Source organism: Hibiscus syriacus, unplaced genomic scaffold, assembly GCF_006381635.1.
Source record: "Hibiscus syriacus cultivar Baekdansim isolate YM2019G1 unplaced genomic scaffold, ASM638163v2 tig00110234_pilon, whole genome shotgun sequence".
Classification (NCBI taxonomy): Eukaryota; Viridiplantae; Streptophyta; class Magnoliopsida; order Malvales; family Malvaceae; genus Hibiscus; species Hibiscus syriacus.
Window position 1 is genome coordinate 130,765 of NW_024062639.1, and position 26,556 is coordinate 157,320.

Below are 26,556 nucleotides of genomic sequence, written 5' to 3' on the forward strand. Positions count from 1 at the left end.
TGTTCTTGGATCCTAGGAAGGCCATCATTTCTTTGTCAATGGAAAAATATCATGTATAGTGCGTGGAGAAAACAAGATAAGAGAAAATCTGTTCTCAATTGGCAGAATTATGAATATAGCCCTTTTCAGTGTAGTAGCATGAAAATGCTTCGAATCTACAAATTCTGGCTCTACATCGAATAAGTACTGTGATATTCCAGTCCAAACATTAATTGGAGCAAGTGCCATGTTCTCATAGTAGAAATAAGAAGACCCAATAGCATCTTCTGGAAGTGTTCTTTGAGTTATCTGATCTGGTTTGGTATGAACCCCAAAACTAATCATTAGATTTGAAAGATGAATTTGCTCATAGTAGAAATAAGAAGACCCAATAGCATCTTCTAGAAGTGTTCTTTGAGTTATCTGATCTGGTTTGGTATGAATCGCAAAACTAATCATTAGATTTGAAAGATGAATTTGCTCATAGTATAAATAAGGAGACCCAATAGCATCTTCTGGAAATGTTCTTTGAGTTATCTGATCTGGTTTGGTAGGAACCACAGAACCAATCATTAGAATTGAAAGATGAACTGCATGATCGTCTTCATTAAGAATCTTCTTTTCAAGCTTCCTCTGCTTCTTCTTTTTTAAGAAAATCATAGCCCAAGTTTCGCCTTTTCCTGTATTTGGATCATTGCATAATGGCTTCCTATCTTCTACCGGAAGAAGTGTGTCAGTAGCCTTAGCCAGTTGATCAGCACATATAAAATCTGTCAATTCTGCAATTGATGAATTCAGACCACATCTCTCATGGCTATTGAAGCCTCAACCTCTGAATATCCTGTTTTTGTCAAGTATAACAGTTTATTCTCCTCATCAGAATCAGAATTCATGATTTCCTCACTATCAGAAGAACTATCAATATCTCTGAAATCATTCTGAAAGATCGCTTCATAATCAGATGAGTTGTTATCAGAATCAACATGTTGCATGGGTGCGGATTTTTCAAGAGCATGTACCATTGTATATGTAGTTTTGCTATTGCATCAGATTACTGTTCGCATAAATTGGTTTCTCTCCCACAGAAAAGTATATTTTAGAGATGGCCTTCACTGAAAGATGATAAGCCACTGTGTCAGTCTGGAACGGATTACCACTGTGTTAGCCTGGAACGGATTACCAAGCTATTTTTATTACTCTGTCCGACTAAATCCCTCCAGATACAGAAAATGGTCACCTCATTCAGAAAACAGATATCTCAGACAATTCTGTCAGAATGATTGAGTACTTCTTAAGTTTGTGATAATATGAAGAGAATTTCTCCAGTTACTTGACAATATTACTGTTTAGTGACACCAGAATGAGAGTATTCAAGATAAACAGATTTGGGGCATGAATAAAGCTACAAGTACCTACAACAGTTCATTGTCAAAATTGAACCTCGTGGGGATCATGACATTTTAGTCAAACAAACATTGAGAGTGAATCAGACAAATCTAGAGAGACATCTTGAGGGTCCATTTCACCAGAAATAGAATATTGGGGCATTTTGAAGGCTCACAACAATATGAATATTTGGGCATTCTTGGAGGCTCATCTTAACAAGAAATAATGTGAACACACTTTTAACATCTATATCAGCAAATGTTGGGGCATATCGAAAGCCCATTTCAGACAGAAATGATTCACGTGGGGCATTTTGAGGGCCCACGCTAGTATGAATATTTGGGCATTTTGAAAGCTCATATCAATAAGAAGCAAATGTTGGGGTATGCTGAAAACCCATTTCAATCATAATCAGGAATATTGACCGTTTTGAATATTCACGTCAATAAATGTTGGGGCATGCTGAAAGCCCATTTTAATCAGAAATTGGAATAACATTTTCAACATTCATATCAGCAAATGTTGGGGCATGCTGAAGGCCCACATCATTATGTGTTAAAGATCATTGCTTTGAGCAAAAAAAATTCCAATAAGATAGAAAGATATGAAGAATGAAAATGGTGAAACAGTGACAGTCGAGCTGACTATACATAATTGCTTCGTTCATCAGGCAGTTACATTATGATCATGTTGTTGAACAAATATCTACTAAGCAAGTATGGTTTCAAGTACCCAATCTTCTTAACCACGTATCACATGACAGCGTGTTCTTTATTAAACTACATCATGGTTGCATGAATAAAGATGGTCCCCAAGCAGACCACTCGATCTAGGATTCACTTCCTCAAAATCTCAGCTTTGAATTTTGTATTCCGTGTGTCAGTGATGATTAGAAATATTTCTTTGAGATTCCTGGCAGTTAATTTCAACCATATTATTGAGGTTACGAAGCTGTTTTTCACATCAGTTTTTGCTTACTTGATGACATTGAAAATGGAGACTCGACTCTCACTTATATTACTGTTATTCCCGTTGTTATTGGGATCATCATTGCCAGCTAGACTGAACCGAGTTTTCATCTATTTGGTTTATCATGTGCGTTTCAACCCCAGCATCAAGAATTCTACAGATATCTTTATGTACATTGATATTATAGCTGAAGTGTTTCTACTTTCTACAATGCTCATTACAGAATAAAACGTGATCAGTATTACACTTGCCCTTGCCCGAGATGATATCAAGATCAATTAGTGTCTCCTATTCAATTCGACACCAGCACATTTTGTGAATTTGACCAACTATTTTTGGTCATACCAGTATTTCACTTGTATTCCCACTGAGTTTTGTTCTCAAGTGGTTTTGTGACATCATACAAAAACTTTGAAAACCATGCAAAGAGCTTTATTGACCAGCAATTCGAGCAGAAGCCTCAAGAGATGAAGAATTTGTTGTCAAATGTTTTATGAACCGGTGATTATGGTGTTGAACCAATGTTGTTATCATATGGTTTTCCTTTATTGATACAAGATGAAGATTTCTTTCCACAGAAGGAGAACTAAAATTTTAAACAAGAAACTAGTAGTACCAACTAAGGTTGAACTACAGGTTGTTGTTAAGCATCTCGACATGATATGGTCCAAGTTGTCTTATTCGAGATCTGATTTAAATATGGGGACATGAAAGGAATTGAGATAAATTCTCCTTATGATGTGTTTCAAGAGTCAAATCAGAACAGACTCTACTCCCCTAATTAATCCCCGCTGAGTTAGACATATCTACATCTACACTCTTCAAAGATGATAGATTCTCTTTTTAAAGATAATAGATTCTCTTTTCAAAGATGAAAGCTTTATGGGATTTCTACACAAGTCTAAGCAAATAAAGTTGGTTTTATCCAAGACAAAATGGGGCATTAAGGTCATAGTTCTGACTACGACAAGAGTTCCACAAATGAAACAATTCTTCTGAGACTTTCATGAAGCAAAGAAGACATAAAGATACAAGTTGATCAGATGGTTCTTCATAAATGCAAGCTTGGTAGAATAAGTTACTACACTGATATCCAGAGGTGACCCTGGCAATAAATGATGAAGTGGAGGAAAACCGAGTTCACCATTTTGAAGTAAAATGAAGATTGCATCAACATTCATGCATCATATTTAGACATTTGCAAAATAGGAGCATTTTCATTCATTTTATCCATGTTGAATATTTGACAGGAATTTCAAAGATTTTAGCAAAGTTCAAATCCATCATTCAATGGATTAACATTTCCAGGTAGAGTTCATAATGAGAAGAACTCATCTGAAGAAGGAAGAAGAAGTTCATAATGAGAAGAACTTGTTCAACCTTTTGCTTGAATTCATCATTCGATGGATCAACATTACCAGGTCGAGTTCATAATGAGAAGAACTCATTTGAAGAAGGAAGAAGAAGTTCATAATAAGAAGAACTTGTTCGACTTTTCGCTTGAATTCATCATTCTATGGATCAGCATTACCAGGTCGAGTTCATAATGAGAAGAACTCATCTGAAGAAGGAAGAAGAAGTTCATAATGAGAAGAACTTGTTCAACTTTTCGCTTGAATTCATCATTCGATGGATCAGTATTGCCAGAGAAAGTTCATAATGAGAAGAACTCATCTGAAGAAAGAAGAATAAATTCATAATGAGAAGAATTTGTTCCAACCTTTTGTTTGAATTCATCACTCGATGGATCAACTTTTCCAGAGAAAGTTCATAATAGAAGAACTCATCTGAAGAGGAAGAAAAAGTTCATAATGTGAAGAACTTGTTCAACCTTTGCATGACTCTATCACAAAAGGAGATAAATCAACATCAACATTTCCAAAGAAAGTTCATAATGAGAAGAACTCATCTGAAGACGAAGAAGAAGTTCATAATGAGAAGAACTTGTTCAAACTTTTGCTAGATTACATCACAGAAGGAGATGAATTGACATCCCCAGTGGAAGAGTTCATAATTGTTCATAATAAGAAGAACTTGTTCAACATTGCCATTTTGATCAAGAGAAGTCAACTGAATAAAAATTTATTGTCTTTTTCGTCTTTGCCCTATTCTTGTTAACACAAGAATGGGCAAAGAGGGGCAGCTGTAGACACTAAATTTTTATCCCGATTTTATTATTTTATTTTATTATTATAATAATAATTATTATTACTAAAAAAATATTATTTACAAACAGGCCCAATGAAAACTGGACCGGCCCAGTTACAAACAAAACAGAACCGGCCCAGACCAGATACAAACCCTAAACATTTGGGGTTTCAGCTAGGGTTTCTAAACCCTAGCTCCAGCCGCCGCCTCAAGCTTCCAGAAGCCACAGCCGCTGCTCATTGCCGACACCCTACTGCCAGGTGACCCAACCAGATGCTGCCGATGGTCTACTCTGCCACGACGCCTCAACAGAAGGCTCCAGAAGCCAGCTGCCCCTCACACGTCGTGGCTATAGGGTGAGTCACCACATAGCTCGGTGACTCACCGAACTTCCCCCTCTGGACCGGTCCGAGCATGGCTCCGTGGTGGCTATAAAAGCCACCGTTACCTGCAAAATAAAAAAAACAGCCACAGAGGAGGAGAAAACATAAACACGGAGAAAGACAGAGAGAACCACAACAGAGAGAGGAACCCGAGAGCAAGCAAACAACCAACAGAGCATAACGAAAAAACAACCAAAACAAAAATAAAAGAGAAGAGAAGAGAAGAGAGGAACTTACTCTGTCATTGGAGAGCCCCAAACGTCGCCGGAGAATTGAAACGCCGAAGGTGAAAATCGTAGATTTACGATATATTATGGGGTTTTAGGTTAAAATAGCCTTAGATCGGGCCTTAGGACGTTTAGATCTACGCTTTGGGGGGTATTTTGTAAATTCGGCCACCGTTCACGGTGGCCGGTGGTGGTGGTTGGCAGTGGTGCACGGTTGCCGCCCGGTGACCGGCTTCCCTCCGGTGGGGGAAGCTAGAGAGAAGCGAGAGAGAGTTTAAACTCTCTCAGTTTAGAGAGAGGAAAAAAATGAGAAATGAGAGAGCTGGCCCTTCGGGCCAGCCGTTTCGGGCTTAAATAGCTCTCCCCGAACGACGCCGTTTTGGGGAGGGGTCTGTGTAATTAATTAAAAGTTAAACCCTTTTCGCAGCCATCCTAATTTGTAATCCTTACATTTTAGTCACTAAATCAATTTATAATCCTTTTAATTCGGTTCTTTAATTTTAATTTTATTTATTTTAGTCCTTTATATTAAATAATATATTTAGGATAAATAACATATTTAGTCCTTTAATTTTAATAATTAATATTTTAAACCCCGAACAGTATATTTCAATTTATTTTAATTTGATATATGAATTTTATATAATTTTAGTTTAGTCACTAAATTAATAAATAAGAAGAATAGCATGTTTAGTCACTCAAATTTTAAATAATTAATTATGAATTAGGTATTTAATTCTATTAAGTTACAATTTAGTCACTAATTTCAATTTTTATTTATTTTAAATATATAGTTTTAATTTTGTTCATTGTTTAGTTATATGTTAATTTTATATGTTTACTTTTTATTATTATTATTATTATTATTATTATTTAGCCATAAATATATATTTATACTATTTATTTTATTTATTAAAATCTTATTTAATTGTTTTTAACTTATTTTAATCTGTTTTAATATTTATTTATTTTTCAATATTAAGAAACGGCAGTCTTAAAATAACTGGATGTCCATTTTCTGATATTTTTAAATAAATAAATATCCTATTTTATAAATTATATATTAATTATTTTTAATTATTTATTTATTTTTTAATATCGAAGAAAAGAGCTGTCTTAAAGCACCTAGAAGCCTTTTCTGATATTTCTAAATAAATAAATATCTTATTTATATTAATATATTTTCATAAAATTATAAATTTAAAATAAAAAAGATTATAAATTAAATATATCTTTAAATTTTTAATTTCTAATAATAGAGACAATTTATAATTAAAAAGTACCAATTTTGGGCGTTGTAGGGGTGCTAATCCTTCCCTAAACGTAACCGACCACGAATCCCTTTTTATTATTAAAAAGAATGAATTTTTGGTTAAAACGCAGATCAGTTTATTTTTAATCGATATTTTCTTAAAAACTCTTTTAAAGGATGATTTTTAGGTATTCGACCTACCTGATCTAAAAGGCTGATGGCGACTCCCAAATTATTTAAAAAAAACTATTTATTCACATCATTTTCCCGCCAAGTAAAAAATTCGCGCCCGGACGAAAACCGATTACGACAAATTCCATGTGATAGATTGCCTAATTCGTGATGACATGACAAAGGAGGTGCTATTGAAATGAAAGAAAGAGGGCGCACTATACTCATTTTCTTTAAGTAATAGAATGAATAAGTGTAACGTTGTTGAATCTAATAGTGTGACTGGTATTCCTGATTCTTTTGAGTTGTGGCATAGGAGGTTAGGTTACCCTGCAAATGATACTTTGGTTAAGGTTTGTAAAATAATTGATGTAAAGGTTACGAATGATATTAATAAAGTGTGTTGCTTGTCATGTGAGGAAGAGTCATAAGTTTCCATTTGGTTCTTCAAAAATTGTGTATGATACCCCATTTGAACTTGTTTTTCTGATCTATGAAGGCCATCTCACATTTTGTAGAATGGATTTCGTTACTATGTTACGTTTGTATATGCTTGCACTCGCCATACGTGGTTGTATCTCTTAAAGGACAAGACTGAAGCTGTCACAACCTTTAGGTTGTTTTAAAAATTGGTTAGCACTCAGTTTAATTATTATATTAAGGCTCTACAAACAAACTGGGGTGGTGAGTATAGAGTGTTTCCCCCAAGCTACGTAGGGTTGGTATTATTCATCAAGTGTCATGCCCTCACACCTCGGAGCAAAAGGATATTGTTGAGTGAAAACACCGCCACATTGTTGAACTTGCTCTAGTTTTGCTTGCTTAAGCATTCATGTCCATTGGGTATTGGTCATATGCAGTTTAGACAGCAGTGCATCTCATAAACATGCTTCCTACAAAGGTGTTACATGGCGAGTCCCCGTTTTAGAAGTTGTATGTAAAATTCCATACTGCAATGCAATTAAAGTATTTGGGTGTAGGTGTTTTCCACATTTGCGACATTTTCAAACATATAAGCTTGAGTTCAGATCTCAATCGTGTGCTTTTTTTGGATCTTAGCAGTCAACGCAAAGGTTTTTTGTTTCTTGCAAAGAATGGCAAGGTGTACATCTCGAGGCACATAGTTTTTGATGAAGCGTGTTTTCCTTTTGCATATAAGTCTAATGAGAATACCAAGCAGGGTGGCTCTCAATGTCAATCTTAGTCATTGATAGTAGTTATTGATGCTCATAAACTTCAAAAAAATTGGACAGACGTGTTCTACTCAATTACTTGGTAGGGAGTACTAGGCTAGAGTCGCTTAACAATAGTGATGTTTGTGATAGCAGCACACCTATACTAGGTGCAACAGGTGCCTCGAGTTATGAGATTTCTGGTGGTGATGGGAATATTGGCAGTGGTGATGTCCATAATACGTGTGTGCAAAGTGATGTCCATAATAGGAACAAGCAATTTTTCATTATCTCTTTTTTCATTTCAACAAAGGGTCTATTTTTTCCCTCAGCTTTTTGAAATAGTGCATTGTTCACTATTTTTTCATCGAGCATAATTTTTTAGCAGTATTTTTTTACTGTTGTTTTTTGAACTGATTCCTCCTTATTTTTTCTTTTTTTTTTGTGGAACAAAAATAGTCTCGAGTTTCAACAAGGGTAAGAAAAAGAACAATGAAAAGTTTCAGGTTTAATTCGAAGAGGTAAAAATCAAAGAAAAGGAAAATTAACTCAAACTTGGTTTACTAAAGGATAAAAGGGTATACATTTTTTGGTAGTGAAAAAGGTTAATCCTAATTGCCTCTATCATTCAAATACGTCAAACTCATGCATGTAGTCTCAACTAGTATTACACAAAAGTCTAGAATGCTAAAACTAGTTTGGCACACACAAAGAAACAAAGAGCAAGAATGAAAGTGTATGCTCATTAGGCTCAAAACTCACAAGCATAGACTCAATGTATCAAGCATAGCATCAATTCAACCAATAAATCATGGGATGTAAAACAATTCATGAAAAAATCACTAGTTATGCCAACTAACCATCATGCTTCCAGTGTCCAATTCAAAGCAAGATTAAAAATTAATAAGAACAAAAGAATAGGCAACAAATAACTCAAACATGTCAATATCAAAATTACACAATTCCAACCATCCAACATGCAAGGTGAAATTCAAAACTATCCCTCATCCTCACTTAAATCATTTAATCTCAAAATGATATTAAAATTTAAGCAAAAGATAAGGAAAATGAATATTCCCCAATCTAGTATGGTTGTGGCCACGTTGAGATGAACCAGGGTGAAGGTAGGAAAGGATCTCGGCGAGATTGGTCTCGATGGAACCGAGGTGACTTTGTACGTCTTGCTTCTCCTCACGCACATCTGGTTGTGCGCTTGTCGCCAGTGCCGGTGGTGGCTCGATCCTCGTTAAGAAAACTCATTCGTGGTGAGGCATAATTATGTCAGGTGTAATACCCCAAAATTTTGGTTAGTGACTAAAATGTAAATTTTAAAAGTTTAATGGAAAAGTATAAAATTAGGAAACGTTTAGGGACCTAAATGGTAATTTTCCCAAAGAATTTGTATTCCATACTAGAAGGGGTTAAAGTCTAGTAAGAATTTGGCAAATCAGATCGAGTAGAAATTCTGGAAAAAATTGAAGGATGATAAATTAGGCTTAAAAATATTATTTCCACATGTTAAGATATTGGAAAACAATATGAATCATTTTATTTGAGGATTTATTTCCATGTTTAATTTGGACCGTTGGATTTAAATGGTAAGATTGAAACTTTTGGAAAGTTACTTGGTTAAATTGGAAAAAGGTAAAATATTTTGTCCATCTTTGAATTTGGAAGATGATAAGGGTTATGTGGCTTGGTGGTATGGTAAATATCAAGTTTCATTAATGGTAAAATGTACATTTCACATTAAATGAATTTTTAATTTATTTAAGCTTTAATATAAGGTTAAATTAACATGAAATTCATTAGAAATTTCATGAAAACTTAGCCATTTTCAGCCCCATGGACGTGTAATCCATTTAAAGGTAAGATAAAATTTATTTTTCAATTTTGAGCAATTTGCTTTGGATTTTGGATCATGCCGTGAAACAGAAAATTGTTCTATTCGAAAAACGCTATCATTTGGTACCAATATTGTTTGCTAATTTGGTTTGTGTTCAAATATACCAAATTCTAGGGTTTATGTTCATAATAGGGTTTATGGAATTGATGAAGGATTTTGATGTTTTTGAGGTTCTAGAAACAATTCCAAGCATGATTAATGATTAAAATCAACTATACATGACTATATAAGCTACAGGTAATTTCAGCCTCACCCTAATCTTGGAGGAAGATTATGTTATGATGAAATTTGATTAGGTCTTTGATGGTAGAGTTTGTATAAGGTTGAATCAAGGTTGATTTCATGCTTGAATCGAATTGAAATAGAATAAAATCAAATTAGCACGTCTTGAGTATATAAACCATTCGGCCTTGGCCTTAAAGGATGGGGAAAATTTTGCAAAAACTATTTAAGGGTTGGAAATGATGTAGGAAGTATTCTACAAGCCTTAGAAAAATTTGGGGACCATTATGTAATTTTTAAAAAGTTAGGGGACCTAATTAATAATTTTGTAAAAGTTTTGGATTGTTTTGTAATTGTTCAATAGTTGATGTCTATGCTAGAAATTAATGTTTTAGTTTTGAAATTAAAGTTAGATGTGAAATTGAATTATTTTGGAAAGCTTGTAAAAATTGAGGTTTAAATCACAAATATGAAAAGGTTGGGAGCTTAAGTGAAAATGTTATGTGAAGTTGGGATAAAAGGAACTTGAGTGGTCAATTAGAAGTTTTAAGGTCAACATTTATGGTGTGACATCATAATTGTATCGAATAAACATCGAAAAATATGTTAGGAATTTATTTTCCAAAGTATGCCTATGTTAGTAAGATTCTAACATTTGGTTGAATTCGTATATGTTTGGTAATGATGTTCATTTAGATTGAGTGCTTGAAATCAAGATCAAATATTATTAAAGGTAAGGATAAGCTTAAGGATGAAATGGGAAATTCTAAGGAAGGTTACAAGCTAGGGACACGAGGTGTGCAAATTTAATTTGTACTTATGTTGTCAAACAAACATTGGCTTGTGATAAGCTAGCGATTGAGTTACTATGGTAAGAAGTGACTCTTAATTTTTATATTTTTGGCGGATCCATATATGTGCATTTATTGAGCTAATAGAATTAGATAAAAGTTTAAAATGCAAATTGATGAAATTTGCTTAGAATTCATGTTTTGGATAGTAAGTTTAGAAAATCATTATAAATTTTACATAAATGATTAGAGAATGATTTTTATAAAATTGGATTTTTACATCAGTTTGGTTTTGTTTAGAATAAACAAAAACTAATTTTAAGGTGTATACTAAAAGATATGAATTTTTAACTGATGATAGGTCAGAAAATAGGGTAGCAGATTCTGCTCAAAATAGATTTTGTCAACCAACTTTGAAAGTTCACCATAAATTTTAAAAATTGAACTAGAAGGATTGCCTTATATAGTTAAATTCGTATTCAAGTCTAGTTTTCAGTAGTATAAACAGAATAATTTTTAAGTGAGTATATTAATACATAATAATATTTCTGTGAAGGTAGTGCAAACTGCTAGAAAATGAAATGGTGACAAAAATTGGGATCGAACCAAATTGAAAGCAAAGAATTAAGTTAAAGCTTAGTGAGGCTTATATTTTGAATTGCATATAAAGTGTTAAAGTGAGTGCAATGCATGCATAATAATAATATGCATAGATGTTTATACATCATTGGGTAGGACTTGCGATAAGTCTACCTTAATTATATTGTCATGATATTTATGGCATTTATCATATAATTGATATATTCTAAATATGTCAAAGGTGAATATAGAATGCATTGATCATTGTTTATTATATATGATGTTATCATGAATACCTTTGATGTTTATCATAAGTTTTATATAGGGAATAAATTGCCCAAAGGTTAAATGGTATTGATATACTTTGCCATTGATGGATTAAATAAAAATAGACTATATGACCAAATATGTTATTGAGTGTTAGTGGTATTAATGCCATAGAGTCTAGAAGATTCAAATTTAGGTAGTACTAGAGTATCTAGCAAAGGCACATACTATAGTCCAGGTGGGAAATGCCCCGACCTCAGCACTACGGTGCATTATTAGATGAGCAAGGCTCAAAATCAGCACTACGGTGCAATATTTGACTCCTATACCTGGTCCTCATATAGTTATACTTTGGACTATGGTTTATTGGTTAACTAATGATAAACAAGTGAATAAATTGTTGAGCTTATGGAATAAATGGCAAGTATCTTGGTAAGAAATTTTATATATGGTTTATATTAGGCTAATATATGATAACATGGTTGGAATACAAGTAAAAGCATCATCATGCAGTGAATATTGTCACTCATTACATTTATATGTTGCATTGCCCTCAATTATATTTGCCTCCCTAAGTGTATACTTAGCTTGTGATGATTTTCACACGTAAAAAAAATGAGTAAGGAACTGAGCTTGACATCAATCACCAGGGAAATATTTATAGGTAATAATGATGACATCTTGCTATGTTCTAAAAGTTCTAGCTGGCATTTATAAGAGAATGAAATGTCTACAGTTTCTCAATATGGTTAGTATTAAATATAATTAATAGTAGGAATAAATATTATGATATTAAACTATGCTTAAAATTAAGTTGGGTTCTAAATCAAATATGTTAGACAATCTTGTTTATTTTATGAAACAAATAGAATTGTGTATCACTACTTGAAACTGGTTTTGAATTGGTAACCAAAAATATTATCTTATGATTTTTCTCTAAATAATTATTTTATAATAATTGTTCAAGTTATGAAACTGGTGATGTTTGAATGAAACAAAATTTTACTCATTTCAATTAAAGAAATATTTTGAATTTCTGATGTGAAATCTATAAATCGTATTGGCTCGCATATACAGGTTATGAGTGCTATATTTATTGATATCAGAGCTATAGGTTTAGCCAATTCTAGGACTAAACCGAGCTTATTTTGAGTTAAAAAGTTTATACATGCCACTAATATGTCATTATTATTGATTTGGTGATTAGAAGGTTCGAATGATGCCACTCCTTACTTATAAAGGCGAATAAATATAGTCTATGAAAAATATGTGTGTATTCGAGGGTTTGAAGAATGTGATCGAGAATGAGGTTAAAAAATAAGCTAGTAGTGATAGTAATGATCTTAACCATCATTCTCCTGTTTAGTCTAAATAAGTTCATGCTTTGGCACAATAGGAAGTGTCAATGTAAGTTTAAGAAAACTCCTCGTTCATCCATAGGTGTAGTACGGATTAAAGAATGAAACATTCTAATGGAATTGATCTTAAGTGATGTGTGTGCCTAACACTTTAGGCTTGAAGGCGAGGGTGAGTAGTATTTGTATATAGTAACTGTCTAGTAAGGATTCAAAGTGTTGAGTTTTAATGGACTTGATAAAATTACCTTTCAAAGGTAATTTTTTTAAAAAATGGATTGATTTCCCCTACAATGTCATCATGAATTATCGCTTAAAGCAGTTGATTTTAAAGAATTAGAAAGTTTCAAGATATTAGTGGTAGGGAAAGAGAGTAAACCTATTCCTTACTGAGATTTTGGCAGTAACTATATGAAGTTATTTCAATAAGGTTGTTAAACCTTCTTAGTGGATGAGGTGGATACTCAAACTTTCATAGTTAAGTTGGAAGATATTCCAACTGTTTGAGAGTATCCAGTTGTGTATCTACAAGAGTTACCTTAATTACCTCTAGATTGAGATGTAGAAAGTAAAATAGTTATGCTTCCCAGTATTACGTTTATTTCTATAGCCCGTATAAAATGGCTTCAACTGAACTCAGAGAATTAAAGGCATGGTTAGTAGAATTGTTAAGAACGGGATTTTACAAGACTAAGAGTGTTATCTGGAACGCACTAGTGTTATTGTGAAAAAGAAAGACAAGTCTATGAAATTATGTATGGATTATCGTCCGCTAAATTAGGTAACAAGGAATAACAAGTATCCTCTTCCAAGGATTGATAATCTTTTGATCAGTTAAAAAGGTGCATTGGTATCTCCCAAGTCAGATTTTCCTAAGACATTTTTACATTTTGATATGAACACTACGAGTTTGCGATAATGTCGTTTGGTTTAACGAATGTTCCTGTGACACTTATGGATTGGATAAATTAAGTATTTTAGTTATACTTAGATTAATTGATGGTAATGTTCATTGATATTATTGTGATCCATTGTAAGACCAGAGAAGAACACAATGTTTGTTTTTGTATAGCTCTTTCAACTATTTGGGAGAAAAATTGCATGCTAAGTTGACCAAGTGTAAATATTGGTTATCTAAGGTTGTATTCCTTGGCCATGTGGGCTTAGCTAAGGGAATAAGAATATATATCAAGGAAGCACGGGATATAGCTGAATGATAAATTCCAAATAATGTTTTTGAATTTCAAAGTTTATTGGGATTTGTTGGTTACTATCGAAGGTTCATAGAGAAATTTTCGATGATTATATTCCCTCTGACCAAGCTATTGAGGAAAGATTGTTATTCATTTGGACTGTTAAGTGCCAAGAAAACTTTGAGATGTTAAAAAGAATACTAACATAAGCTCCAAGGTCAATATAATTCGAATCTAGAAAAGATTATGTGAATTATAGTAATGTGTCTAATAATGGTTTGAGATAAGTGTTCGTACAAGAGGAAAAATTTTGGTTTATGTTTCAAAGCAACTAGAGCATCATGAAAGAAATTATCTGACTCACGATCTCGAGTTGGCAATAGTTGTGTTTACTTTGTTGATATAACACCACTATCTACATGGTGAGTGACGATATATCTATACGGATCTCAAAAGTTAAAAGTATGTGTTGACTCATGGGGTGAAAAAAGGAAATGTATTGAATTCCTTAAGAATGATAACGTGCTTATCAACTGCAAACAGGAAAGGCTAATGTGGTGGGTGATACAATAAAGTCGAAAGACATTTATATTCTGAGAGTTTTGAATACGTGATTGTCTTTAAAGAAAGATGGTGTTTTATTGTAAAATTAAATTTAAAGCCTATGTTGCTAGATTGAATAAAGGATCATCAGAGAAAAGATGAAAATATTGTGCTTGTGAAAGATAAAACAAGCAGAAAAAAGGTGAAACTAAAGACTTTAAGGTTAAGTCTGATGAATGTTTATATTATCGAGTAAAGAGTTGAGAATCATGTATGACAATAGTTATCATCAAGCTTGTTTCTAAATGGCTGACATGTCAGCGAGTTAAAGTAAAGTATCAACTGCCTTCTGAATTATTGTAACCGATTTCTATCCCTTAGTGGGAATATGAACAAGTTACAATTGACCTTGTAATGGGAAAAGATCATTTAAGATAATCTCAAGATAGTTATTGATCGATAAAAGTCTCGCGTAGACTTGAAAAGAAAAGAGATTGGATACCAGTAAATTGATAAAGAAGTATTTATTAAATTATCACCTTGGAAAAAAGTATTGTGGTTCGGACGCAAAGGAAAGTTGAGTCAGAGGTTTATTGGACCTTATAAGATTATAAAAAAAGAAACTTGGATCAGTGACTTATCAGCTAGAATTGCCTCCGGAAAGGGACAAGATCCATAATGTTTTTCATGTGTCAATGCTCAAGAAGTATCAATCAGATCCTTCGCATATTATCACCCAAATTTGAAAGTTTAGTGGCCAAACTATAAAATTGGGAAAATTTTATGGACCTGAATTGTAATTTTTCTCAAAAAGAATTTTATTCCATAAATTGATTGTTTAATCTTGATAATGGGGTTTTATGGAAATCAGATTCTTGATCTGGAATTTATGTTGAAAACTAGAAGGGGTTAAAGTTTGATAAGAATTTGGTAAATCAGATCGAGCAGAATTCCATGAAAATTTGAAGGATGATAAATTAGGCTTAAAAATATTATTTTCATATGTTAAAATGATGGAAAATAATATGGATAATTGGATTTGAGGATTTATTTTCATGTTTAATTTGGACCTTGGATTTAAATGGCAAGATTGAAATTTTTAGAAAGTTACTTGGTTAAATTGTAAAAGGGTAAAATATTTTGTCCATATTTGAATTTGGAAGATGATAAGGGTTATGTGGCTTTGTAGTAAGGTAAATATCAATTTTCATTAATGGTAAAATGGACATTTCACATTAAATGAATTTTTAATTCATTTAAGTTTTAATATGAGGTTAAAGTAACATGAAATTCATTAGAAATTTCATGAAAACTTAGCCATTTTCAGCCCCATGGCCGTGTACCCCATTTATATGTAAGAGAAAATTTATTTTTCTAATTTGATCAATTTCCATTAGATTTTGTATCATTCCGTGAAATAGAAAATTGTTATATTCAAAAAAACGTTATCATTTGGTACCATTATTGTTTGCTAATTTGGTTTGTGTTCAAATATCCTAAATTCTAGGGTTTATGTTCACCTTAGGCTTTATGGAATTGGTAAAGGATTTTGATTTTTTGAGGTTGTAAAATCAATTTCAAGCATGATTTATGATTAAAATCAACTATACATGCCTATATAAGCTATGGGTAATTTGGGCCTAACCCTAAACTTGGAGAAAGATTATGTTGTTATATTCAAAAAAACGTTATCATTTGGTACCATTATTGTTTGCTAATTTGGTTTGTGTTCAAATATCCTAAATTCTAGGGTTTATGTTCACCTTAGGCTTTATGGAATTGGTAAAGGATTTTGATTTTTTGAGGTTGTAAAATCAATTTCAAGCATGATTTATGATTAAAATCAACTATACATGCCTATATAAGCTATGGGTAATTTGGGCCTAACCCTAAACTTGGAGAAAGATTATGTTATGATAAATTTGATTATGGATTTGATGGTAGAGTTTGTATAATGTTGAATCGAGGTTGATTTCATGCTTGAATCAAATCAAAATCGAATAAAATCATGAAAACATAGTCTTGAGTATATAAACCTTTCGACCTTGGCCTTAAAGGATGAAGAAAGTTTCCAAAAAATTATGTAAAGGTTGGAAATGATGAAGGAAGTATTCTACAAGCCTTAGAAAAATTTGGGGACCACACTGTAATTTTTGAAAAGTTGGGATACCAAATCAACAATTTTGGAAAAGTTGTGGATTGGATTATTGTGTAATTGTTCAATAGTTGATGTACTATTCTTGAAATTAATGTTTTAGTGTTGAAATTGAAGTTAGGATGTCAAATTGGATTATTTTGGAAAGCTTGTAAAAATTAAGATTGAAATCACAAATATGAAAAGGTTGGGAGCTTAATTGAAAATGTTATGTGAAGTTGGATAAGAGGAACTTGAGTGGTGAATTAGAAGTATTAAGGTCAACATTTATGTTGTGACATGAAAATTGTATCGAATAAGCATCGAAATATTTGTTAGGAATTTATTTTCCAAATTATACCTATGTTAGTAAGATTCTAACATTTGTTTGAATTTGTATATGTTTGGTAATGATGTTCATTTAGATTGAGTGCTTGAAATAAAGATCATATATTATTAAAGCTAAGGAGAAGATTAAGAATGAAATGGGAAATTCTAAGAAGGTTGCAAGCTAGGGACACCAGGTGAGTGCAAATTTAATGTGTACTTATGTTGTCGAACAAACATTGGCTTACGATGAGCCAGTGATGGAATTACTATGGTAAGAAGTGACTCCTAATTTTTTTGTGTTTTTTGGCGCATTCATATATGTGCATTTGGTGAGCTAATAGAATTAGTGAACAAGTTGAAAATGCAAATTGATGAAATCTGCTTAGAAATTATGTTTTAGACAATAAGTTTATAAAATCACTATAAATTCTACATAAATGATTAGAGGATGATTTTTATAATGTTTGATTTGTATTTTAGTTTAGTTTTGTTTATAACAAATGGAAATTTATTTCGAGGTGTATATTAAAAGATATGAATTTTTAACTGATGATAGGTCGGAAAACAGGATATCAGATTCTGCTTAAAACAGATTCTATCAGTCAATTTTGAAAATTCACCATAAATTGTAAAAATTGAACTTAAAAATTGAACTAGAAGGAGTGTCTTCAATTCTAGTTTCCAGTGGTATAAATTGAATAATTTTGAGTTAGTAGATTAATACAAAATAATATTTCTGTGAAGGTATTGCAAACTGTCAGAAAATAAAATGGTGACAAAAATTAGGATCAAACCAAATTGAAAACAAAGGATTAAGTTAAAGCTTAGAAATGCTTATATTTTGACTTGCATATAAAGTTTCAAAGTGAGTGCAATGCATGCATAATAATATACATAGATTTTTATACATCATTGGGTAGGACTTGCGATAAGTCTACCTTAATTATATTGTCATGATATTAATGACATTTATCATATAATTGATATATTCTAAATATATCAAAGGTGAATGCAGAATGCATTAATGCTTATTACATATGATGTTATCATGAATAACTATGATGTTTATCATAAGTTTTATTTCGGGAATGAATTGTCCAAAGGTTAAATGGTATTGATATACTTTGCCATGGATGGATCAAATAAAAATATACTATATGTCCAAGTATGTTATTGAGGATTAGTGGTATTAATGGCATGCCATAGAGTCTAACAGCTGTAAATTTAGGCATTACTAGAGTGTCTAGAGACGGCATATAGTACATGCTAGATGGGCAATGGCTGACCTCAGCACTACGATGCATTATTAGGTGAGCATGGCTCAACCTCAGCACTACGGTGAAATATTTGACTCTTATACTGGGGTCCTCATATAGTTATAATTTGGTCTATGATTTATTGGTTAACAAATGATAAACAGATGAATAAGTTATTGAGCTTATGGAATAAAAGGCAAGTATATTGGTAAAAAAAATTTTATCTGGTTTATATCAGGTTAATATATTGTAACATGGTTGGAATACATGTAAAATGATCATCATGCATTGAATATTGTCACTCATTACATTTATATGGTCCATTTCCCTAAACTATAATTGCCTCACTAAGTGTATACTTAGCGTGTGATGATTTTCACGCGTAGGAAAAAAGAAGAAAAAGAATAAGGAGCTGAGCTTGGCATCAATCACCAATGAAATATTTACAGGTAACAATGATGACATCCTACTGTGTTCTAAAAGTCCTAGCTGGCATGTATACGATAATGAAATGTCTGTAATTTTTTAATATAGTTCGTATTAAATATAATTAATAGTATGATTAAATATTATGATATTAAACTATGCTTAAAATTTAATTTCAGTTCTAAATCAAATGTGTTAGACAGTCCTGAAACTGGTTTTGAATTGACAACAAAAAATATTATATTGCGGTTTTTCTTTGAATAATTATTTTATAATAATTATTAAAGTTATGAAACTAGTGATGTTTGAATGAAAGAAAATTTTACTCAGTTTAAGTAAAGAAATGTTTTGAATTATTGATGTGACATCTGTAACTCATATTGGTTCGTGTATACGGCTTATGGGTGTTACACCAGAAGGTACAATGTGTGGGGCGATAGGAGTACCGGTGAGAAGTTCCATCGAGTCCATGCAACTAAAATCTAAGGCATCGATAGGAAAAGCATGAGTAAAATTCACAGTATCGAATATTAATGCAAACAAATCAGAATCTAGATGCGTAATATAAGGCCCGAGAATTAAGAGACGATTGGATCACACAACCATATTGATTGCTTGTGAATGTATATGATAAGGCAAGCAAATCTATGCAAGTATACACAATCAATGTAAGTAATATAGTAGTAAGTAGAGTTATCATATCCTCAGGGATTGGTGGTAATTTGAAGTTTAACTATAGCTAGAACTAGGTGTCTCGAGCTAGTCCTGAAATTCTTGTTGAAACATAAAACAATTAGTATTAGAGGAAATAAACAAGTGGGAAAGTACCGTATAGGTAAGAAATATGGTGAAGTATGGTATGCAGAAAAGTTTGGTCGAGGCGAGGAAAATTTGCAAAAGTAAATAAATAAAAATTGTCAAGGTAAATAAATTTGTTGAGTTCAATAAATTCAGAAAAACCTCACATAATCAGACTTCTTACGAAGTACTTAGGTTGGTTTTTCTATGGCGAGAAGTTATTCTATATCTATAATGACTTACGTGCCATGCTTAAGTTACCCAACAGGATTATTAGAGTATTCAAGAACGGTTGCTACAGTAATACTACTCGGCATGAACTACAACCCTTGGTTTGTCAGACTGTATCTATGGCAATACCCCTCAGCGTAAACTGTAGTCGTTGCCTATCCTACTCAAGTAGTTACCCCTTTTGGTCGAATGAAACCCTCTCCTTATCTCTAAGGTGGATTAGAACCTCACCATCCCATATTAGTCCCGTTAATGTTCAAGTAGATCTTCTTTAACTCTCTTGATATTAGGCATCTATTCCTAGAATAATGACAATCTCTCGAAGCTCTTACAAAGTTTAGGAATGTTTTTTTGAGGCACCAGAAAATCTCTCAAAAGCTCTTACAGTGTCAAGGCAAAATATTAAAACAATGAACAAAATAACATTAAGCATAAGCAAACTTCTTTATTCAATAACATCCAAATAATGTTTCATCAAAACAATAACCAACACCAAATAAAGCAGTTCATGGTGCGACAAATATCATCTAAAAGTTAAACATTTAGTACATGCCTTTTAAACAATTTGTAAATTAAGAACAAAGGAAGAAACGCTCCCAAATAGAGCTCTGTCATGACATTATGACCACCACCATGCCTGCTCCAATGGCCAGCCTTTCTCGAGGGCCTAGCCACTACTCATGCAAAGTCCGGCTATGTAAGGCACCAAGGGCGGTCGAGTAGGGGAACGATGGAAAATAGGTATTTGCAGTCGCTTACTCCAAGCCTAGGATAAATCCTCTCCGTGATTGTCTCCTCTGGGCGGCTATAATGAGGTATTTATAGTGTGAATTTTTAGTGTTTTATGTCCTTGGAAATTCCCTAAATACCCTAATTAACTTACCCATTTTACGAATGGCATGGTGGCTGGAAGTGCTCAATTTTGTTAAAGGATGTGATTTCACGTGAGGATGAAACTGGGAAATGACATCAGCATTTGTTGAGCCATGTCAGATCTAAAAGATAAATCTTGCCTCGTCAAGAAAATATGTTCCTCACCGTCGTCTTCTTATGTTCCTCTAGCCCTGGAAAATAGTTTTTATCTCGGCAAATAAATTATTCCTTAGTTATTTCCTGCATCAACACAACCAACAAAGAACCTTCCTCCTCAGCAGCATCAGTTAAGCCAAATAAATCTTGCCTAGGCAAAACTTATCCACCACATCCAAATATGACCTAAATGCAACTAAAATGCTATGACAGCGGCTTTTAGACACAATAACTTAAGTAAAAAGACATAAAACATAGTCTTTTTATGGAGTTATCATACCCCCAAACTTAAGCTATTTCTTGTCCTCAAGTAATGGATAATAAACAATAGAAAAATAAATTGTCATGGAAAAGAAAAAAATTAGGACAATCATGTGGTTTAAAATTTCAGCCCTCAGCAAAAAGTTCTAGCCTTCAACAGTCATGTAAAAATAATTATGGCCTATGCAATATAATTTTATTTCTTCATCGAGCATCATCAATTTTTTCCAACAACTATCCTAATGAAACTCATGCCATGACAATAGATATTTCAACCAATTATTATCACAAATGCAAAAACTAAGTATGGAATACAATACCTCACCCAAACTTGAGGGATGCATTGTCCTCAATGCATGAATGTGAATGTAAATGCAAATGAAAATTACTCTAAAATATAAATGCAAATGAAAGAAATACTACCACATTGTGATGGAGAGGCTTGACTGGATGCGCAGGTTCTGCGTCATTTGAGAGTTGGGGGCTTTCGGATCCAGTATCTTCTGAAGGAAATGAAGAGGGAGATGGTCTGGCAAGATAACCAACTATTCGCTTGATGCGACGTCGCGTACTCGGGGGACTTACCGATGATACATCTCTTCAGTGTGGATGGGCTCAGTAGGGGTGTCTTGAGACTAGCTTGCTTCGGGGTCACAAGCTGGTTCAATATTGAGATATGGGGGTTGTTCAGATACTTGTTCTGGAGTAGGCTGGTCAAGGACTGGGATGAAATCATCATCATCAAAGAATTCTGGTGGGATTTCTCGAGTGTTCTTGAAAGAAGATGATGAGGAAATGAGATATTCATATGTCTCACCATGGCCTTCTTCGTGTATGAGGGAGACATGCGTAGTAAGAGGTGTGACATCCACGGGGGACTTGGGTGGAACATTTTGTGCTGAGGCATGAAATGTACTACTGCCTAGAGGGGTTGAGTGTCACAGGATTTCATTTAAAAAAGGCGGCAAGTCCTCATTGGTAATCGGAAGTAGCTCCTTAAAGAAAGCATTCATTTATGCATCCTGAGCCTTGACATAGCTGAAGAAGGTCTGGATATGACCTTCAAGGCACTCCAATTGCTCTTGAGTCTCTCTAATGGATGTGAACATGGCTGTCATTCTTTTCACAACAACTGATTTTGCTCCTTGCTCCAAGCCCTCGTGTGGAGCATTACCATCAAAAATCATAAGTTCAGGCACCTTCTTTTTAGTGATGCCTTCATTCAACTTGATAAAGTCCTCAAAAGGCTCCTCAGGGACTTTTTTCTTCTTGCACAAAGAAGTTATCAAATTCGTAAAAAGAAAGTTACCTCAGGTCCTCTTTGCACACGTGAATCTACTCAAAAATTATCTTGCTCACATCAATTGAGCGCCCGCATATGATAAAGTGCAACAACATCAATTATCTCGCTAACACTGTCATGTTGTGTGAGGTAGGCATCAGCTTGCCTTTCAAAAAATAATTCCAAAGCTTAGTTACTGGCTTAAGGGCTCGGTGGTCTACTCGCTTATGGTTGGGCACATTCCCTTCAAACTTCGCCTATCTAAAACACAAATCTTCCAGCACACCATCATATATTTCTTGATTTGCCTCGGTAAGGAATTTTTATGTTGATCATCCACCTTACCGTGGATGAAGTAACGATTTAAGGCCGATGGAGTGAACCAGATCAATATCCTCTAACATACACAATGTGTTGGGATGGGTCGCTTAACTGGGCGTAAAACTCTCAGACCATTTCCAGCACCACTGACTTTGGATGCCAGGAAAATTTCTCTCATTTATGTTTCCGTACGATGTCCATTACCTCCAGTCCAAAGGATTCTTCACCATCCTCTAGGAAGACAAAGCCATCCTCCAAATAAACTTATCATTTCTGTAGGGTTTTGTACTTTGCCTCAGCCTCGGCGGTTTGGAAGCGCTCGAATCTTGAAGCCGCAGCAGAGGATGTAGAAGCACCTGATTCATCTTGGATCTGGCCATGGTGTTTGTTGTGATAGATTTTAAGGAAAGGGCAGAGGATTCTCAAGGCCGTAATAAAGGGTTTTGGGTGTTAGGTGCAAAAGAAAATGAAAGAAAGGTTGAAAAAGTTGAAAAAAAAGTAAACGGTGAGTAGAAAGAGGAAGTAGGCAGTTTTGGAGAAAAATAATAGGTAATGGGTGGTTTCTTGGGGGCAAAACAGTAAAAATTGAAAGGGAAAAGACATATAGTATTAATTATGAGATATGTGATTTGACTAAATGAATTAATAAAATAAAGGGAATATATATTTCCCTCTTAAAAGTGTGGCCAAACCAATTTATTTAGGGTTTTTCTCCCTCTCATGTGTAAACTTCATCCCTAAGCTACCACGTGTATCCTAACTACAAAAAGAAACAAAAATATATAATAAAATAAAAATAAATAACTCATGTAGTATAAAATAAAAATAGATTATTTATATACATAATGTAAATTTTTTGTTGCCTAGGCAACCAAATTTGTTCAGGAAAGAAGGGAAACTCTTTGGCATCATGAAGTAACGACATCATTTTATCACGTAAAATGGTTGCTCCATTGTACGCCTTCAGTCATTGACCATACACCTTAATGGTTGACCCATCGTTCAGGTTCTTAATTTCTACTATGTCATGGTTATGGACTTGATATACGATGAACGCTCCTGACCATCTAGATTTCAGCTTACCTGGGAATAGCTTGAGTCGTGAACTATAGAGCAATACTTGTTGTCCAGGAAAAAATTTCCTAGGCAAAATTTTTCTATCATGCCATCTTTTTATCTTTCTTTGTATACGTGAGCATTTTCATACGCTGTTCTCTAAATTCATCCATTTCATTCAACTCCAACAATATTCTTACTCTAGCAAGTTGCGCATCCATATTGAGTTTCTTGATGGCCCAAAATGCTTTTTGTTCCAATTCCACGGGCAAATGGCACACCTTGCCATATACTAGCTTCAATGGTGACATTCCGAGTGGCGTTTTGAATGATGTTCGGTAGGCCATAGTGCCTCATCAAGCTTTGGTGACCAATCTTTATGTTTGGGGTTGATCACTTTCTCTAAAATTTATTTAATCTCACGATTAGAAACCTCAGCTTTCCCATTAGTCTGGGGATGGTATGCTGTAGCAATTTTGTGGCGCACCCCGTATCTTTTCAGCACCTTGGCAATTAATTTGTTGTCGAAGTGAGGACCTTCATCGCTGATAATTCTCATGGTGTTCCAAAATGTGTGAACATATTTTTGTGCAAGAATTTTAACACAGTCTTGGAGTCATTACGAGGTGTGGCCACGACTTCAACCCATTTGGAAACATAGTCTACCGACAAGAGTATGTACAGATCACCAAAGGACGAGGGGAAAGGTCCCATAAAATGGATCCCCCATACATCAAAGAGCTCGACTACCAAAATGTTTTGCTATGCATCTCATTTCTCTTCGATATACTCCCAGTGCACTGACAACGATCACATGACTTATAGAAGTCATGTACATCCTTGAAAAATGTGGGCTAGTAGAAGCCGAATTGAAGGAATTTTACAGCAGTCCTATCCCACCAAAATGCCCTCCACACGAGGATGTATGAATAATATCTCCTTATGTTCTTCTTTAAGGACACACCTGCGGATTATTTGGTCACCACAATACTTGAATAGGACTGGTTCATCCAGTAATAGTGGTATATATCATGTCTGAATTTTTTCTGCCCTAGCTAGATAAATCTGGAGGCATAATACCACTAACAAGAAAGTTGACTATGTCAGCGTACCACGGCACGTCCGTAGCAAATAAAATTATCTCGTCAGGTAAATCCTCCTGAATATCCTTCATGTCATGGCAAATATTTTTGTTCTCTAACCTAGACAAGTGATCTGTTACTTGGTTATCAGTACCCTTCCTATCATTTATCTCTAAATCGAATTCTTGCAATAATAATATCCATCTAATAAGCCTAGGCTTTGCATATTTTTTTAACTAAGTACTTAACGGAAGAGTGATCAGTATGTACGATAACCTTAGTTCCGATAAGATATGGCCTAAACTTAATAAAAGAAAATACTACGGAAAGCAATTCTTTTTCAGTGGTGGTATAATTAAGTTATGCATCATTAAGGGTATGACTATCATAATAGATGACATGGAAGATCTTACCTTTTCTTTTCCCTAAAACTGCCCCTACAACATAGTCACTTGCATCACACATCAGTTCAAAAAGGGTATCCCAGTCAGGTAGAACAATAATTGGTGTCGAGGTAAGTTTTTTCTTTAAATCAGTGAACGTGTTGAGGCATTCATCGTTGAACAAGAACGGTTGGTTTTGTTGAAGCAACAGACACAAAGGCTTTGAATCTTTAAAAAAAGTCTTTGATGAACCACTTGTAGAATCCTACATGCCCTGGGAAATTCGTATGCCCTTCATAGTGGTGGGTGGAGGTAAATTCTCAATTACTTCCACTTTGGCTTTATCAACTTTGATGCCTTGGTGAGAAATTTTGTGTCCCAACACAATTCCTTTGGTTATCATAAAGTGACATTTCTCCCAGTTTAGCACAAGGTTGGACTCCTCGCATCATTTTAACACTTTAGATAAATTGTCGAGGCATCTGTCAAAGTTATCACCCGAGATGGAGAAGTCATCCATAAATATTTTCATGAAGTCCTCCACCATATATGAGAAAATAGCCATCATACACCCCTGAAAAGTTGTCGGAGTGTTGCATATTCCGAACAACATTTTTCTAAAGGCATAGGTACTATACGAGCAGGTGAAGGTTATCTTCTTCTGATCTTCTGATGCTATGGAGATCTGATTATATGTAGAATATTCGTCAAGGAAATAGTAAAATGCCTTGCCTACTCATGATCAAGTATTTGATCGATGAAAGGAAGGGGGAAGTGGTCTTTATTCATTGCCTTGTTGGGCTTCCTGTAATTCATGCATATCGGCCAGCCCATGATGGTTATTGTAGTCAAAAGTTCATCATTCTCATTCTTAACCACCGTCATGCCACCCTTTTTTGGAACGCATTGAACCGGACTGACCCATGAACTATCAGATATGGGATAGATCACTCCAACATCAAGCCATTTTATGATTTCCTTCATCACCACTTTTTCAATTATCGGGTTAAGTCTTATTTGTGGTTCCACGTAATTACTATGGATATATTCTAACTGGATGTTATACATACATATGTAGGGTTGATTCCCTTTAAGTCTGCCATGGTCCACTCGAGAGCTTTTGTGTTGTGACAAAACATTCAACAAAATTTCCTCTTGCTCGGTGGTTAGATTAGTAGAAATTATAATTGGTAAAGTTTCATCAGTACCTAAATAAACATATTTCAAATGTAATGGAAATGATTTAAGTTATAAGGTAGGTGCATATTGTAGCGAAGGTTTTGGAGGAATAAATTCATTAAAATCAAGGGGTTCGAATCTCATATGTGGTCTAGCTTGAAGTAAACTAGAATGTTCTTCCTCCAATGAATTGTCACCAGGTTCCATACTTATTTTGCGTTCAGTATGTCTTTCATCTGCTTCTA